A 16,788-nucleotide genomic window follows, 5' to 3' on the forward strand; every position below is an offset into this window, starting at 1 on the left:
ATGCACGTTAATTGGAGACTCCAAATTGTCCATAGGTATGAATGTGAGTGTGAATGGTTGTTTGTCTATATGTGCCCTGTGATTGGCTAGCGACCAGTCCAGGGTGTACCCCGCCTCTCGCTCGAAGACAGCCGCGATCTCTATGAATTTACCATTTTTCAAGCTGAAACCATTTGAAATAGTAATATCAAAACTGGATATTTTCTTGAAAAATCCTCCTTAAGGGGTTAACACACCTGCTCCCCGATTGACACCTGAGACCTTGTAACACTAACAAGTCACATGACACTGTTGAGGGAAAAAGGCTAATTGGACTTACTTGGGTGTACTCACTAATGGTTGTGTTATAAGAAGGCAGTAAATGTACATAGTTATAGAAACTCTACATTGACTACTTTACATTTCTTGTCATGAAAAGATATCAAATATTTATTGAAATGTGTGATGGTACTCACTTTTGTGAGATATTATTTTATAGATGCACCGTACATACTTTTAGGGTACTAATAATGAATCATTGTTTCTCTTATCCGGAGTGTTTAATATTGGATGGCCTTTGATATCATCTTTTCTCTTTTACTCCCAACAAGCTCGGAGCGGTTGGCTTCATTTCAGCATATCAACTTTCAGGTTTGCTGAGTTAAGAGAAAAAATAGACATGGTTGGAGCGTCTGTCTCTTGAGGTGTCTTGCTTCTATGTGCTCAACTATTATATATACATATATATATATATACCTTTATATCCATCCGTCCATCCATTTTCTATACTGTTTATATGTGCATCACTTTGAATGCCCTCCAGGAAAGATTGTTTATTTGTGTACTGAATTGGAAGTTTATTTGCCCTTGGTGGTCAAAACCGGTAACAATATCTTCTACCTGTGATGTGGTCAGACAATACATCATACAAAGTGATTACTCTCATGCATACCACTGCCTTTATGCCTAGTAAGGTCACGGGTGGGTTAGAGCCTATCCCATTTCACATTGGATGAGAAGCAAGGACAAGAATGGATGGTTTCTGTCCTCCAAATGATTTTTGTAAACTGCTATTTTAATGCCGTTTTTATGACAAACTATAACATGAGCAAACATTCAAGGACCAACATGTTTCAGACAGCGTTGTGCACAGGTATTTTGGGACCATTGCGATGCCTACAGTGATACTTTGTCATAGCACTGCTGCCTATAATGACCCTTTAGAGATTTGTGTCAGGCCTTTAGTGTCCTAATGAGTCAGTGCCACCCTCTGCTATCTGTTGATGTGTGCACAAACAGCCCTTGTATGTTGAAGTGGGTCTAAGGTTGCTGTGGGAGCTCCCTGTACGTGCCTTCTTATTGCCATAGCCAGGATGGATGGCGGCCCAATTGAATAAAGGGGCTCACCGCTGCACAATACAGCCAACGTGCTGAATTCACAATGAGGGTTGGATTTACACCTCCCTTCTGTGTGTCTGAATTAGCATTTCATGCCCTCTTCCTTCAATGTGTGTATGTGTGTTATTTCCTTTCATCTCCAACTGGGACCTCACCATAAATACTACAGGCTATAAATCCCAAAGCCCCTGGGGGAAATATTGGTCTTGTTACTGGACAATGGCCATGCTTTCAAGAACTATATCTCAGATTAAGAGTTTGTAAAAGACAGGACGCGTATGATGCTAATGTCAAGGACAGCAGATTCATCTGCTTATTAAACTGAGTAGAAGTGGGTGTGGCTGAGTAAAGTTCCGTCAAAAATGTCTGGAATGGGGGGAACAATATATAATCGGAATTCTACTGACATGTGAGGTTATAGGAATTGACTGTACAAAGGAACATGACCCGATGCAATACTTAAGCAAGTATTATTTAAAAAAAAAAAAGAACAAAAGTAGTGAGGCCACCCTATCTCCACACTTGCATTGACAATAATCTCACAAAAGCCTAATTGTATCCTGCCAACAAAAAAAAAATCCACTGTTCTAACATGTGTCTCATAGGACAGTATGGTCAGTTTATTTCTAATATTCTTCACAGAATATGCAGAAACTGCAAATTGGCTATCATAATAAATGCTTTAGTATCGCTGAGTGTATCTCCACTCACTGAAGTGGAAGTTCTCTGCATTATCATCTCTTATAAACAACTAACCAACAGAATGAGGGGATCAATTTGTCTCAGTCTGTTTCTGGCATGAATGGGGCCAAAAATTCCTTATCTCTTGAAAACACTGGAAGTCCCTGCTGGCTGGGGGGGAAAGGGACTCCTATTATTTGCCTATGTACCAGTATTCAGTATCACAAGAATATAGCATTATAATACACCAGCTGTGTAATTTGGGAAATTGGAACGGCTGATGATTGTGTGTTTTTATACACATCCACGAGGACACATAATGAGAACACTGCAGAGCGGAGGACAAGGGATAGGTTGATAAAATGTATGTCCATGGAGCAAGAAAAAAAAAACATACACACCGACTTCTACATTGTTAGAGTTTCAAGCTAAGACACCACTCCGAGTGTTTTTTGATGGTCTTTTCCACAACTCCCTTCTCTTTTTCCACCGTCTATCTTTCTCTCATCGGTGGCGGTTGCTACAGCTCAATCAGGTACGCGAGAACAAAACAAGACTATGTGTGCCATCGTCCTGGCTCGCCTTCTTTCTTCCACTTCCTCCTCAGTGGATATTTGCTTGTGTGACAAAACCAAATAGGTGTCACTCTCACTCCTTGCCCACTGTTCGCTTGTTCTTCTGACTTACTCGTGCACAGACTGCCCAAGCTTCAATCTTTGTTCCCTGGAGAATGCAAAGGATTTGTGAGAGTGAAAGCAAAGAGAGAGAGTCATGTGAAAGCTAAACAGGAAGACATTGATTATCTGCGTGAGCTTTGATTCCGAGCACGATTTATGACAAATTATCTGTTTTTTTCTGTACGCGTCAGCCTATTTGCCTTCACGATTAGTGAGTGACGTTTGATCATTTAGTAGATTTTTATGTTTTCCCTGAATTTTCTCTGAGTCTCTCTTGTTGGACATTAGGATGCCAAGCAAGTCACACATGAGATTTAGCCCCATTAAAAATGAATGTCCAAGGATGAGAAATGATATTACCATCTATCACTGCTGTCATAATGACTCATATTTCATTTTTTGAAATTCTTTCACTTTCATAGGACTCTTCTTTCTCAGCATCATGTTGGCTACAAGGACAACCGCACAGGGTTGCTATTGAAAATGCCACAGGAGTACAGTTCCTTGCTTATTTCATTGACTTGTGCTTGTGATGGCTGGCAGCCTATCAATGCAAAGTAATTACAATGAGGCACTGTGGGGTTGAATAATTGATGTGCTTTTTGGAGCTGATGTATACTGAAAAAAAAAGCTATCTGCCCACAGTCCCATCAGTAGTTTATCACAAAGTGAGAGAGGAGAGAGTGCACCCTGACTGCCAATGCACAGCGGTGTGATAATGAAGCAGGTCTGGGCCTGTCAGCAGGGGGGATAGTGGGACTGAGCTTCCAAGATGGTTGCGGTTCAGCTATCAACTCCTTGCCATAGATCAATACCTGGAAGAGAAATGGTTTGAAGTTGAAGCCACAAAAACAGCAAAATTCCAAACTATGCTTCTTTTAGAGTGGTGAATATGCAGCTTTATGAGCGCCACACATTTTCAATGGAACCTGTGGGATTATCACGTGTCACCGTCCAGCCTAGCGACACGTGAAATTCGTACGTGGGAAGGTTTATGCTCAAGCGTGTCATGCGACGTGTGTCTTGTTTAAAAATTTTCTACTTTTCATCACTGTCCTGACGAGACGAGGACCGATCAGTGGGCAGGATGAACGGAAATGATGCTAATCAGAACGCTATACTTGCCGTGTCAGATTTCCCAGAGCTATTTGACATTTCTATAAAAGAATATAAAGAAGGCTGCACGTGGGTCGAGTGGTTAGCGCGCAGACTTCACAGCTAGGAGACCAGGGTTCAATTCCACCCTCGGCCATCTCTGTGTGGAGTTTGCATGTTCTCCGGGTACTCCGGTTTCCTCCCACATTCCAAAAACATGCTAGGTTAATTGTTAATTGAGTGTGAATGGTTGTTTGTCTATATGTGCCCTGTAATTGGCTGCCGACTCTCGCCCAAAGACAGCTAGGATAGGCTCCAGCACCCCCTGCGACCTTCGTGAGGAAAAAGCGGTAGAAATGAAGGAATGAATTAATATAAAGAAAAAGCAGTAGCTTGGGAACTTATTGGTGCCAGATATCTGGTAAGTTGACATTAATTTACATTTATGTAAGTTTATCTTCAAAACTAGCAGGAGTCCTCAATCAACACCAGCAGCTTTTCCTCCTCAGATCTACCTTAAAATCCCCAAATTGCCTCCACATCTCACATCCAAGCAAACTGTGGGAGACTCAAAAAATTTGCTGGTGGAGCTGGTCACAATTGCTCGTCAACTCCTGTATGCATGACTTGCTACGGGCTAGCGATGAGTTTTGCCTTCGTCTTGCAGACCATGTGATTGTATTTTTGGAATATAGGCAACCAATGGCTACTGTATTTGAAAGCACAATACAAATCTGGACCAGTCATGTATTTTCCAGGCATCCATGATATATTGTGTCAAAACAATGTTTTTTGCATCCAGAAATTAAAAACAACACACATATATATTTTAATTACTGTATATTTTGTATATGGCAAACATATATAAGACTCATGTTTATATGTGTTGGTACAAATAATCCCCAAGGGAGTTTTAGCTCAGTAGCCAGTGTATTTATCAGGGATGTTTTTATTAATTAAAACTATTTCATACCTGCAACCTGTTTATTGTTTTTCTTAAAATGCAGTGCTGACCCAGTTGCAAACAGCCCCTTTAAGAAGTGTGTGCTGTAGGTAAGCTCTCCAAGATTAATTCCAAAACATGAACTTCTCTTTGTTTAACAGTATTCAAAAACCTAAATGCTTTGTATTCTCTATCACTCTCTGCCAGACAGGAGTCACAACCTGGGGTTTCGCTACTGTATTCCATGATTTCTTTCTCTTTTCTTGGAGGCAATTAATCTCTCTTTTTTGTGGAGTTGCCAAATGTTGGCTCAGCCTCTCGGTCAGTGTGTTGCTCTCAGTGCCTCATTCCGTCTTTTACTCTATCGTGCTGCCATGCCTGCGAGCCCCTGAGCCAAACTCCACCCTGACACACTCACACAGCATTCATTATTTACAAGCCAAAATTGGAAGAATAACAGGCTGGGGGCTAAGGAGTAACACATAAATACAGTGGAAAAACAATCTAGGGAAAAAGAGAGATGCAGTGTTTTACTTGATTTTACTTGTGAAAGATGAATAAATCGCAGTAAAATTAACTGTATTAGCTGTACAATTTAAACTTAGTTAGTAAACGACAATTACATTGTGGAGGAAACCTTAAGGGCTCTAATTTTGTGGTGCAGTGCAACATGGCGCAGGGTGGCGGAGCACAATTTGGTCCAGTGCACCACTGTGCACGTTTGGTAATTTGTTAGACTGGACTGCGCCGAGATGAGTGTGGCAGACTGCCAGGGGAGCTGTCCATAAAGCCCTCCTAAAATAATGGCTTGTACCCCAAAGTCAACGTTTTAGAAGTGAAAACTCCAGAAAACGCCAGAAAACGAATAATTAATTTAGTTAATACATTTTTTATAATTAATAATTGGTGTTTGTGGTGCATGACGTGCATTATGGTGTGCCTCTGATGCGCATTTAAAGGCAATGAGATGTTTTCATTTGATTGGTTAAGATTACACTCGGCTGTGTTAAACCCTGCAATGCCTTCTCTCTTCCCTCTTCGCCATTTGCGCTGGTGGGAGGGATGGAGACGTAGGTGCGCTGCTCACAAAATTTGCCCTGTGCCGCACCTGCACCTGGTCTATGAAATTAGAGCCCTAAATGTAAATTAAATGAATTATATGCATTTAGCTTTGTTTTATGCATATAAAAGTATAATTATGAATTGGTAGTGGCTGGAGGCTCACAGCACATCAGTGTGCTAGTCGCTAGCCAGCTAGTAGCTCGCTTGTGTGGTGAGGTGTCACTATGCCAGTAATGTAGTTCTTTGACGTAACAATGTTAGTAACTAATAGTTATAGTTAATAACTAATAAATAATAACATGCAGGTCCCATTATGTACATTGAGTGTTGTTGGCGTTTTTTCAGAAGTAATGTCCCATTACATGCCTTCTTAGCTGCCTCTTTTTATGTCTTTTTATATCTTTGAAAAAGACGTTTGTTCATGTCTCACATACAGTTTGTGGATGGTGGACAAAATTCACAAAATATTTCTAAAGTGCATAATGGAAATGAAAATTACATTTTTTGTGTACATTGCACAAGCTAAAGTCATGGTGTAAAATAAATGTTTCTGCAAACAGCAACACACTGCAAAACAGAAACGGGCATATGCCACCCCACTCACAGAGCAGTGTGTACTCAGACGGTAAGCTCAGCTCGCGCATTAAGCAGAGAGAAAAGGCTCACTCCAGCCTCATCTCATTTCTACCTTGTGTTTAATCAGGAAACTTCCAAATTCTGTGATTTGTACATAAAAAAAAACCAATTTGAATAATACAGAAAATACATGTATAACACAGTTGAATGGACATATTGTGATGTATCTAATAAAGATCACTGAAACAGTCCCAAGTAGCAATTCCCCTCTTCAAACATTTGATAAAATAAAGTTACATTAAGATATTATTGTCTCTTCTTGTGACATAAAGGTGTCATCTGCCGCACAAAATGATTCTGGAGACGCTTCACTTTTTCTTTAATTTAATGCTCCAGTGATGGAGGTCAATTTCACACTTGTCCACCTTTGAATGTGTGGTTGCCTTCTCTTATCACCTTGGAAACTTTATCATTAAGGCTAATAATATTAGATGGGTGAATGGGTGAGATACTGAATTTGCAACTATGAAGAAGTTTCAAGGACAGAAAATGGAAATGCTTTAATTTGATCTGCAGATCACAAAAGTGTGTCAAGTATTATGTTGTCTGTAAAAATAAATCCCAACAGCAATCCCAGTAGTAAAATAACTCTTATACTGAGATGGTTCAAATTTCCTGTTGCACTTGAGAGGTGGCTCAGGAGGAACTATTTAATTCTACTGCTTTTATGCGCTGTTCAGGAGCCTACCCCAGCTGACTTTGGGTTTTGAGATGTGGCCACACAATGACTGGTCCCCAGTCAATCACAGGTCACACTAAATACATTTTTTTTGGATCAGTGTGTGTGTGTGCGTGTCGGTATTGTGTGAAAATTTTAGATGCAGCGGCAGAACCTGCGATAAGCTGACCAGATCTGAGCAGCGACTAAAGTAGTCGACTTTGCCGGGGGCTGAAGCCTTTGAGGAGGTGACTCCATCTAATCTTCTCACTCAAGGCACAGAGGGCAAGTTTCAATCAAAGCAAATAGCCTTTTGGATAATTCCCTGTAACCTCAGGGGACTTTGGATCCACAGAGTCCAGTCATCTATATAAACACCACAGAATGTAATTGTGTTTACATTTGCAGGGAAAGTCACATGGTTTCATTTTATGAGATAGTCAATTTTACCAAGCAGTATTGACACAATGAGGAACGTAAAATTATGTGAAAAATGTTCTTATATTGTGAGTAATAATATGAAAACAATTGTAATTTTAAAAATGCAATAAAAATGCTAATAATTCATAATGTATGTCTCACACCTGGCCTGGGAACACGTTGGTGTCATCCCGGTGGAGCTGGAAGAAGTGTCCGGGAAGTCTGGGCTTCCCTACTGAGACTGCTGTTCCAGTGATCCGAACCCGGATAAGCAGAGGAGAATGGAATGGAAAAAATGGAATGGAATGTTACAAACTTGTCATTTCCAATTACAACCAGGAAAAAAAGACTATGTATTATTTTTTTTTCTACAACGCCAAACAAGTTCAACTTGTTCAAGGACACGATATATATTACCAGTGTTGATACTGCATGCCGTTTATCTCTCTCAGCAATCTTACTTTTCTAACACTACCCTGGACTACTGTGTGCAGCCCTGAGCTATGGGTCAGTCAGTGTGTGTGTGTGTGTGTGTGTGTGTGCAGGCGATGTTGTGTACACACAATGTGAATTTCTCTTGGAGATCAATAAAGTATATATCTACACAATGCAGGCAAACTTGTAAACTATTGCACTATGGACAGTTTAGACCAGGGGTCTCAAACACGTGGCCTGTGGGCCAAATGTGGCCCGCAGGACACTAGTTTGAGGCGCCCGCCTTGATATGAAAGTTTAATGTTAGTGCGGCCCGCGCAAGTTTGATATGGATGCTGTATGGTATCATGTACCCAGAAAAAATTATTACGTTTGATTAATGTTCATGTTAAAGGTTAAGTAACTGTTAATAGTTATCCTCACTATCCGTGTGGAAGTGGTAAGTTTTTGGCTATTTAAGTTTAAAGGAAATAACTTGAAGGCTACCGTTTAGGTCGCTAGCTCTCTAGTTTGCGAGTTAGCATGTGTCTCAAGACCCTGCAGTTGCGCAATATGTTGTAAATAAGAAGAGTATAAAAGTGACTATAGTCGTGTTTTGTCATGTCTACAGGGCTCTAATAATGCTTTGCTAATTTTAATCTGAAAAAAATAATTTGTCTACCCACCAACTATATGTGGTTTCTTAAGTTTTTATTATTTGCAGTTTTATTATTATTATTATATTTATTTATTACTGATTGATTGATTTTCTTTATTCTTGATTTGTTTATTTATTTTTCATCTTTTTTTGTGCAGAAAAATTAAAATTAAGATATTTGAGAACAGTGAAATGTTTTATCAGAGCTTTTATTGTAGAAAATCGGAACCAAAGCACTGAAAAAGTTTGTATATTTTTCTGTTTTTAATAAATGCGTTTTTTTTTTTGAAAACCTGATGCGGCCCAGCCTTGCCCAGACCCTAGCTCCAGTGGCCCCCAGGTAAACTGAGTTTGAGACCCCTGGTTTAGACTGTTTGTATTCAATATGGGCTAGAATACCACTACCTTAAACCACCTGGGTAAACAGGTTATTGCCATATCAATCATGCACAGTGACATATAGTGGTTGACGGCACAGACTGACAGAGATGGATGCTGCTCCTCATGAACACACTCACTGCTAGGGATGAGCGAGTATACCACTATCGGTATCTGTTCACCCATCTAGATGATCTGTTTCCATATCTGTACTCGGAGTGGGCGGGGCATAAACCAGACGTGGGCATGGATTGATCAGAAGTTGCTATATTTATTATTACCATGCAATATACGTACTGTCTATGTGACTTATTACTTCATTATTTTTTAATGATCTGTGTGAAGTTGGTGATTCATGCAAACATGCAATGATGGCAAAAGGGGAAATAATCTGTCAGACTTGTTCTCTGTATTTTTCTCAAAAAACAGAGTTCATTACTTGAAGCAAAGTTTTCAAAGTGACTCACCAGCCAAATTACAAGCTGATTTTTAATAACCTGATCCAAGTGGTTGGCGTCATCTAATTAGCTAGTAGCTAGTTCTTACCTGGGGTGCAGTACAGAAGAACTCTTCAAAACATTTTTCTTTCTATTCCTTTCTGGGTGTGTAGGAACGTAGTCACTTTGGTTCAAATAAATAAAAAAAAAGGATCTTTTTTCCCCCTCATCCTTGGTTGCCAACAAATCACAGGGCACATATAGACAACCATTCACACTCACATTCATACCTATGGACAATTTAGAGTCCCCACTTAACCTAACATGCATGTTTTTGGAATGTGGGAGGAAACCCGAGTATGCAGAGAACACCCATGCACGCACAGGGAGAACATGCAAACTCCATACAGAGATGTCCAAGTGGAGAATCGAACCCAGGTCTTCCCTATCTCCTGACTGTGTGGCCTCAGTGAGGAGCAAGATGAGTAAATCAAGTGAAAGCAAGTGTTAAATGCATCAGAGTGGGGCTCATATATTATAGATGACCTGTGGCATTGCATGACCAGCCACACACTTACATTTACAAGCCATAAAAACACACTTGCGGACCCAAGTGCAACTGAAGGCCTTATATAAAATGTCTACCTACCATTTTGGAGACCATCCAACCAACAACGCTCTCAAATGAAAAAGACTTGAAATGGACAAGGCAGCCTCACTGTCATATGGAGGCTAAAGTGTTTTAAGCAGTGAATTTATGTGGGATTGATGGACTGTTTATACAAACTTTGTCACTTTGAAGTTCTATATTTTATTGTGTTCTGTACCACAAATTAATGACAATAATTGTGCCAAGTTTCACAGTCTGTCCATTTAGCCTTCAATCTCACGGAACAGTAAAAAAATGTATTGTTTCTTATTAAATCCCATCTCACCCCCTTTGACTGGCTGCTCCTTAATTAGAATGTGAAATGAACAGATTTTCATGACATAGCTGAAGGGTTCTCGATACACAAAAAAAACAAGAACAGGATGAATGACACATCCTGCAGTCAATCAAACAGGCATAAACTTGACAGTGTGAAAGTGTGCTCAGGGATGTTTTTACCCTCTATTTACCCTGATTTTATTGTCTTGTTATTGAAAATCTAGAAACACCCTTGCAGATTCTCAGCTGGGAATACAAGCACAATCTTTGAATGTAATCCGTAATAAAACATGCAGTTTGTTACCTGCCACATTCAAGGGCAAAGAAAACACACTAAAGATGGTGGACAAGAACGCCAGCATCTTGATGGACAAGCGTGTGTCACCTTGGATATACACACAATAGCAATTTCATTTTGCCTGTCAATGAGAAGCTTAATTAAAGGGTGTGCTACCCTTAGCATATGCTACTCATATGCTACATGCAGTTTTAGCTCAGACTGTCTCAGTAATCTCTTTTTGCACTGAACCCTGGCTTCCTGTATGTGCAACTTGCATTTGTTATGAATTTAAAAATATTGTTCCCGGAATAGGCGGCACGGCGCTCTAGTGGTTAGCGCGCAGACCTCACAGCTAGGAGACCAGGGTTCAATTCCACCCACGGCCATCTCTGGAATTTGCATGTTCTCCCCGTGCATGCGTGGGTTTTCACTGGGTACTCCAGTTTCCTCCCACATTCCAAAAACATGCTAGGTTAGTTGGCGATAGGTATGTCCATAGGTATGAGTGTGAATGGTTGTTTGTCTATATGTGCCCTGTGATTGGCTGGCAACCAGTCCAGGGTGTACCCCGCCTCTCGTCCAAAGACGGCTGGAATAGGCTCCAGCACCCCTGCGACCCTCGTGAGGAAAAAGCGGTAGAAAATGAATGAATGAATGAATGTTCCCAGAATAATAATTCAACTCTATTTAAAAAAAATTAACAGTGCATTTTCTTGCTACCATTTCCCTACATATTTTTGAATTATGATCTGCTGTTTTTCATATACCACAAAGAATGACTATAACTCCAACTACAGCTTGCTGTAATGGGATCTTAAAGGCATTTTATAGCAAATATGTGAATGAAAACAAAAAAAACAATTAGGGCCGAACACTCAAAAAAACGCAGCAGGAAGGAGATGGAGTTATTCGTTGCTCTGCATGCATCATATCATATCATAACAAATAAGTACGTTTGAATGATTACCTTGTGCTTTAAGAGTTTATACACATATAGTGCACATGTAGACATGCACACATACACGCCTACAGAGATACCTGTACACACGTACAGTACCTATACACACTCACAGTACATAAATAAGTACTAGGGATCATTAAAACGGTTATCTTTATTTAAAAAAATCTGTGATTATTCTGATTAAACTTTGTAATCATTTGACAGCAGTAATTATTTTCTCTAAGAAACATTTTTCTTTAAATCTGTCTGTTGCTGAGTAACCCAGATTATATTTTGTTGCACCTTAGAGGTGACTATCAATACTTTCAAATACCTATGAACCCTTCTTTATGATTGCCTTTAATTAATCTCTGTGGAATTCCACCTTCATGTACGCAGGGATTAAAGCAAAATTGGTATGCAAATATGCATGTGGGCTCACACTTGGTCTTAAACCTTGTCTCACTTTAACCCACTTTTAACTTTAGCTCCTCCACCCATGCTTATTTAACAAAAGGGTCAATCGATCCAAAAAGGCAGGCATTGTCTGAACAAGCCAAATGCAAACAACCCAACCCATTTTTTCTTAGAATGACTCAGCATTTACATTTGTGGGCCCCTACCAATGGCTCCCTTTTGTGCACAAACCCTGACCTTAACTCTGACCTTTTGAGCAAATTGCTCGACTAGGATACTTCAGTGGAACATGCACTCATTAATATGGGACTGTATGACAAGGACAACCCAAATAATTAGATTACTGACACACAAACACTGTTGTTTCATGTTTTGTGGAGTTAGGGAGGGTGTACACAAAATACATATATTGGGTGTGGTGCCAAAATGACATCTCTACCATATCGCTGGCTGATTCGGGAGCTGATCTAGTCCAAATATGTCTTTGTGCTTAACGGATGTTACTAAAGATCCCCATCGTATTTCTGTAAAAGTGATTTTACATCCTTACACATACGTTGTCTACTTTATCATCTATCAAAATGCAACAGGCTCGTGTGACAGAATGAGGTTTAGGCCACACAGAAATGGAGTGAGGCAGATTTCCCACATCCCATTTCCATCTCTTTACGAACACCACCTTTACTGACTCTCTGAACGCTCTCACATGGAAACTCCGACAGACAAATGCAGGTCTGTGTTTGCCAGATCCCAAGTACAGAGCACTGTCTGTTTGCACAAAACAGCCTGTTAAAGTGTCTGATTAGAGCTCTGTTTGATGAGAACAAGGCAGCATCCTATCAGCACACGACAGGGACCAGCCAATCATCACCAGTGGCTCATCTGCTGTGGGTCTGTGCATCTACAGTAGCTGGCTAGAAACATGACATCATGGTTGGTCACACAAAGACGAACAAACAGATGCAAAGGCTGATGGCACAAAAAAACCCCCACAGAGAACGGGGGGGGGGGGTACATCCACACAGGCAGCAATTCACGCCCCCAAAGCATTTAGTGATTCTTGGGATCCACATAAATGTAAAGGGGACCTATTATGTTTTTTGCACTTTTCCAACCTATAAATGTAGTTAGAATGTAGTATTCTTGCGTTAAACGATGTGTTTACGTGTTTTGGAAATGAGCCCTGAAAGAAGTTTGGGATGGCTCAAAAGGTGTGGTCCCTTTGTGATGTCACAGAGAGGCGGACTTCCTTATATAGTTCACAGTTAGTAAGCACTTTGGGCGTGTGACCAATCACAGGGGAGTGGGCATGCCTGGAGTACAAATCAAAGGAAATACAGCTGGAATAGGTGCAGATTCTGCAAAATCTAAAAAGTTTTTTGTGCGGGTTATTGTGTGAAGCTGCTCTATAGGAGACCACAACTCAATTTTACACTCATACGAAAAGCGGGTAGAAAATGAATGAATGAATGACATAATAATAAAGAATAAGATATGCTAGGGCGGCACGGTGGTCGAGTGGTTAGCGCGCAGACCTCCCAGCTAGGAGACAAGGGTTCAATTCCACCCTCGGCCATCTCTGTGTGGAGTTTGCATGTTCTCCTCGTGCATGCGTGGGTTTTCTCTGGGTACTCCAGTTTCATCCCACATTCCAAAAACATGCTAGGTTAATTGGCGACTCCAAATTGTCCATAGGTATGAATGTGAGTGTGAATGGTTGTTTGTTTATATGTGCCCTGTGATTGGCTGGCGACCAGTCCAGGGTGTACCCCGCCTCTTGCCCGAAGACAGCTGGGATAGGCTCCAGCACCCCCGCGACCCTCGTGAGGAAAAAGCAGTAGAAAATGAATGAATGAATGAAGATATGCTAGACATAAATAAGAACAAAAAATACCATTGGCTCACGTTAGCATTGACGGAGTTCCTTGTTTTTGCCTCCATTTTCTCAACATAATGTTGCTGACACCTGGTGACCAGTGTGGAATACTACTGTAATGCTGCTATTTTTGGTTCAGGAGAGACTCAAGATGCACCTCAATCCTTTTACTAACAAGCAGAGAACAAATGCAGTGAATATTCACACAGGAGCTGTTGTCGGCCACAACTCACACAAACTCTCCACACTACATAAAGGGGACCTTCTTCCACTTTTTGCTCTGTTTACACCTGTTAGCTATAGCTTCCAAGAAAATTTTCTTTGAAGCAGAAATGGTTGGAGTTGGTGAATGCCAGCAAAAGAAAAATATTTTCTTCTGTCAACAGCATTGTGAAAATGAACGTGAAATACCCGCCAAACTGTTGCTGAACTGTACTAAGAAAGGGAAAAGGTTCATTAATGTCAGACACACTATTCCACTGTTCTTTTTCGGAGGTGGGGAGAACCAAAGTGTACTGAGTATAATATCATAAAATAAAAAAAAGAGCAGTAGTGAATGACATTTGCTATACACCAGCTTTCACACTGGCAATACATATTGTTAACAGTAGGTTCAACTGAGAATGTAAACATCTTATTCCATAGTAATGCCTCATCAGATCTGTGAAAAGAAACACAGGTTACGACATTTAGTGGAGGTGGTTGACGATGATAGATGGTGTTTGGTCAGTCATCAGTTACATGGTATGCTTGTCATTACATTGAGAAAGAGTTGCTGTTAATGTAAAAAAGTTTGCCCTGTCAGTGTTCTCATGGTAATTTGGTGTGTGAGGTATTTAAAATCCTTTAGATGTGTGCATTGGGAGGACTAATCTGGACGTGTGGGGTTGAAATGACTTCTCCTTGACTGATTCCCCTTTCCCCCTCACCCTCAAGTATCTCTGACTGTTGTCTAGACCAGAGCTGAGTGTTCCCTAAACTCCTAAGTGCAGAAGAGACAGACAGTCTGTCTGTGGCAGAGGGAGGACATTGGCTGGCTCTAAGGAATGACCCTTCACTGTTAGACAGGCCCTTTCTTAACCCCTCAACATGACTCTTACCCTTGTGGCCCTCTCGCCTCTACAAACACGTCCATTTCCATAGCAAGTCGCTTGACTGTCCACTGCTATGCTCTTTATTCCCTGTCACGCTGTAATCCCAATTTCTGGTTTTACACACCTTTTCTTATTCCACAAATACATGTATGAACGTCTGGGAAAACAATTCATGCATTTCTTTCAGTCTTCAGTCTTAATATGAAAAACATTTTTCAACATGTGTGATTGGCACCAACTGTTGTATAATGCTGGGAGATGGACAGGGGCAAACAAAACTGGGGAGAGTAATCACAATGCTTTGGTCCTTGATATATACTGTAGGCTTTAATGGCCTAATGGGATTGACAATAAGCAACAATTATATAAACAATTATGGCCATAATTATTTTTTATGCTAATTTTTCAGCTCTTTGTATTGAGTTGTGGACTCATATAGAGCAGCTACACATGATAATCAGCACGGAAAGCATTCTAGATCTTCCAGAATCTGCACCTATTCCAGCTGTATATCTTTGGATTTCGTGCTTCCCACAAAAATTAATTCATTCCACCCATGGCCCGCCTCCACAATTTCTGGTGTTCTCAGTAAGGTGTAATGTGGTCATTACACGTTTTCTGCAGGTCTACCAGTGTTTACCAGTGTTTCGGATAGAGCCACTGATCGTGGTAGGAAATGGCTATTAGCAACCCCGCTCCCTGTGTGCACACTCTATAATGCTACACAGACAGCCGCTTTTGCTCCATGACTTACGCAAAATACACACAGTTAGGACACTGAGTATTACTTCTAACACTTAGACACAACCACTAATGTTGTAAAGACGTCAGGCTTCAGCAACAATCAGCTAGTCCAGCTGCATACTGGCCCATGTTCACGAAACAGTCAAGTATAAAATGCTGTTGATAGATTAATTAATTAAAATCTTGTTATTTTGCTGGTAGGGAATTAGGAACTCCAACCATTTGTGCCTGATGGTGGCGTCTTTAGGAATTGTAAACAAATGTGGTTTCCCTTACAGCCCAAAAAAAACTTTTTATGAGCCGTCGATAGCTACGTAAACACAGAAGCATAGGTTGGGGAAGGACGGGGGAAGCAGAGCTTGGGGGAGGGCAAAGAGTGCATTGCGCCTACACCCACGCCCATAAGGAAGCCTGCTCCTCTGTGACATCACGAATGAATTGTTTTGCAACACCCTCTGAAACCGAGCGTTTTGAGCTTTCGCAAACTTCTTTCAGGGCTCACCTCCAAATGCACAAACCTCATCATCTGAAACTTTGGCATCCTTTAAACCGAGAATACTACTTTCTAATGAAAGTAAGTGTGAACCAAAGTTTGACTTCAGGCTTGTGTCGGCGGCAGGGTGGCCACACAGGATGTGATATAATTTTCAAGTTAATTAAAACATTTGAGGCATCCCCATACTGTACACACCCTTTTCTGAAATAAAAATTGTATTATTTGAACTATATGTTACCTCTACACAAAGGAAAACACGAGGGAGTTGATTCCCGCCTTAAAAGTTTTCAGTGGGAATACTTTCTACGAGATGTTAGGTTTGTGGGTGTCTATGGATATTTTTCTACCATGGATTGTGAATCTTAACTAGTGGACCAAACACAGTCAAAGAATTATAAACAGGTGAATGGTTGTTGTCAGTAATCTATTCAGAGTATTCAAGTTCCTGACACAAATCCTAAATAAGTGATGGGAATTGTTTAAAATGCCCTGTGATTGGCTGGCGACCAGTCCAGGGTGTACCCCGCCTCTCGTCCGAAACAGCTGGGATAGGCTCCAGCACCCGCCGCGACCCTTG

The sequence above is a fragment of the Doryrhamphus excisus genome, linkage group LG13 (genome assembly GCF_037039965.1).
Source record: "Doryrhamphus excisus strain RoL-2023G ecotype Guam linkage group LG13, RoL_Dexc_Guam_v1.1, whole genome shotgun sequence".
NCBI classification, from domain to species: domain Eukaryota; kingdom Metazoa; phylum Chordata; class Actinopteri; order Syngnathiformes; family Syngnathidae; genus Doryrhamphus; species Doryrhamphus excisus.